This window comes from Petaurus breviceps, unplaced genomic scaffold, assembly GCF_028583685.1.
Source record: "Petaurus breviceps papuanus isolate PSGF00001 unplaced genomic scaffold, PetGlider_PUasm1.0 90617, whole genome shotgun sequence".
NCBI classification, from domain to species: domain Eukaryota; kingdom Metazoa; phylum Chordata; class Mammalia; order Diprotodontia; family Petauridae; genus Petaurus; species Petaurus breviceps.
Window position 1 is genome coordinate 6,080,017 of NW_027187287.1, and position 3,010 is coordinate 6,083,026.

Genomic DNA, 3,010 nt, shown 5'->3' on the forward strand with positions numbered 1-3,010 from the left:
ACACAAAGAAGCTAAGAATGTGAAGTGGGCAGTGTGTTTGGGGTGGAGGAGGAGAGAAAATGGCTTGTAAGATTTCAATGTGATCTGGAGACAGAACTGAAACAACCACCCAGGAATCCAAAACTCAATGCTCTCATATATTTCATAACAGCATCATAAACTATTTTAAAAGTTATCAAGATGATGATAATTTTCCTTCTCCATCCCTACCTTAAAGCACCTTTTAAAGTGTTTTTTTTTTGTTTCTTTTTGGAGGGCAATTGGGCTAAGCCCAAGGTCACAAGCTAGTTTTTGTGTTGTGTCAGGTTAGATTTGAACTCAGGTCCTCCTGACTTCAGGGCCAGTGTTCTATTCACTGAGCCACCTAGCTGCCCCTTTAAAAATGTGTTTTAAGCCCTGGGAATTATAGCTTTCCAGGGTAGCTTGATTTACAGTTATAGATTTCTGTGAAAAACCCCAGTGTAGCAGGGTGTTGGATTGCAATCCATGAAGCATGAGGGAAGGAAGGCAAGAAGTCTTTACTGAGTACTTAATGTGTGTCTGGCACTGGGAATTCAAAAAGAGCAAAAGGGAAGACAATCCTGACCTTGAAGGAGATTATATTCTACTAGGGTAAAATAATACACAAAAAGAAACTATAGAAGGAAAAATGGAGAAGGTCTAAGACAGAGCACTCACAATTTAAATTAAAGATTAAAATAGCCTTAACAAATAAAAAAATAAAAACTTTAGCCAAAACATTTTGTCTGAGAATTGGAATGTTTCATTTCTCTGGTGTCCTGGCTTTTCTGGAGACAAAGGACATTTTTTTGAGATTCTCTCCATTTTTTCCCAGTTGGATACTCAGTACTAACCTTACCCAAGTGCTGGGGAATCTGCCCTCAAATCTCACTATTTAAAAGAGCCTGAGTCTAGCTGGTTCCACCACTATCATAGGATACCTGGACTTTTTTCTGGTTACAGAGGCAATAACCCTATCTCCCATTTTTGAGGATTCACTGATATTTATAGCCATTATTCAGATAGTTTGCTAACCCATCTTGGTAAAATACTTTGAAATGATCTCTTTCAGGAAGCATCTCCTGAGCAAAAAGTCATACATTTGGGGCAGGGAAGGTGGGGGGGAGGGCAGGGTAGAGATCGTTTTGATCTTGTAATTACACACTGCTGTACTGTGGAGGATCTACTAAGTTTTAAGATCAGTTACTCCTTAACCCTTTATATTTCTAAACAGAACAGATTTATGTATCAATACCAAACACTGAAATTCCTTTGGGACTCCCTAGACAAAGAACCACAAAGAGCCACAGTGAAATTCCTAGAGTATCTGAGAGTAACTAAGCTTCTCACAAACTATTACATTATTCCTAGAAAATCTGCTGTCCAGATCTGGTACCCAATGCTCAGAAAACAGTGGGGAGAGCATTCCTGTTAAGCTATCAGAAGCAATCTGGTAGGTGACTTATACCTGTTAAAGGAAAAGCTTATATCTGCAAAATTTAAGGCTTAGTATATACAATACACAGGGTGGCTATGACCATACATATGAACAAATATAAAAATACTATGTGTCTGACAGACTTGGCCTTTCTCTCAAATTATATATTCCATGAACTTAATCATAATTTAGCAAATATAGGGTAGCTCTGCTTTGAAAAACTTCCTATGAGACAGCAATTCCTATCTAGTAATTTACAAACTACTTAGGTATTCATGAAGATGGTCCAAGGGGTTCATCCTAAAAATTCCATATTGTGCTTTAAGTAGTGAAAAATTGCCCAATTATGTTATAAATATATTTTTCCTTTCTTTTTTTTTTAAGCAATTGGGGTTAAGTAACTTGCTCAAGGTTACACGGCTAGTTATTTCTGGGTGGATGCTAAGTGTCTGAGCCCAGATTTGATCCCCACGTCATCCCGACACTGGAGCCGGTGCTCTTACTCGCTGAGCTACCTGGCCGCCCCAATATTTTTCCTTTCTTAACAACAAGCATGTGAATATTTGAACCCTTATGGGTTTGCTTCCATGATGATTGTGCCAATAACAATTTTGTTCTTTATGAAATGATTACATCAGACTTTGACTGATTCTGACTAAATGAAATATTTTCTCAAAGATTCTCAATCTTTCACCAAATTTGTTTCCATATTGCCACAAGGGTTTGACATTTTAATGAAAACTAGTTTCCAAAGACACATATCCCCTCGTTTATCTTCTGTACACTGAACCAGAGTACCTTTCCCATTTCCCTATAATTGTACCTCATGAGCTGTGTGATCACATGCTCAAGATGTGACAAATGCTTTCATTCTTTCAGAGCAAATTTCAGGCTGTTTGAAAACTGTGATCACTGGACATGCTCATCATGTGTCATCTTGAAACCATCATGAAACATCATTACAAACATTCTGCAGAAACAAAACTCATATTGGCTCTCATTGCATTAATAAGGCTGTTTTGTGATATAAATTTATCCCTTGCTTGAGACAGTTAGATGGCAAAGAGGATAGAGAGCTGGGCCTGAAATAAGGGAGACCTGAATTCAAATACAACCTAAGAGGTTTACTCCTGTGTGACCTTGGGCAAGTCAACCTCTGTTTCAGTTTCACCAACTGTCAAATCATAGCACCTACTTCCCAGGATTGTTGTAAAGATAAAATGAAATATTTATGAAGCATTAACCACAGTGCTTGGAGCATAATAGGTGCAATCCCATTGTGGTGCCGATTCCTCGAACACTTCTGTTTCACATATGCTTAAAATCTGGAAGTCATCTTTCTGATGAAGTCTAGAAGAGGATTACTGTTGAAATGGACTGAAGAAAAGAACTATGTTCCTGTTATTTCATATGTATATGTTGGGTATGTGTCATCATGAAAGTGAATTGAGTTTCTAATGATCACCAAGTGCCCTTCAGTCCAAGTGTTTGGTTCCTCCCTCTGACGATAGTAGGACTCCAGAGTCTTTGTCTTTGCAGTTTGCATTTTACCCATTTTGAGGCAGGGCCCTA